The sequence below is a fragment of the Alligator sinensis genome, unplaced genomic scaffold (assembly GCF_000455745.1).
Source record: "Alligator sinensis unplaced genomic scaffold, ASM45574v1 scaffold71_1, whole genome shotgun sequence".
Classification (NCBI taxonomy): Eukaryota; Metazoa; Chordata; order Crocodylia; family Alligatoridae; genus Alligator; species Alligator sinensis.
In genome coordinates, this window is record NW_005841834.1 from 1,850,762 (window position 1) to 1,851,020 (window position 259).

The window sequence follows — 259 nt, forward strand, 5'->3', positions numbered from 1 at the left end:
TGCCAGCATGGACCTGCCTTCACCAGCAGAAGACAGCTTCTGTTGTTCAAGAGAATTGAGGTATTTTGCTCTTACTAGAGAAAAACTCTCTCAGCCAACAGTGCTGCAACATCACTAGGATAAGCCCAACAGCCATAGTGCTGGCAACAGCCCTGCAGTGTAGACATCCAAAGATAAGAGAGAGACTAATAACAGAAAAAGTAGAGAGAGAGAAATAGGTAGAAACTGTCAAGAAGTGTTAAGTAGGCCGATGCCACAA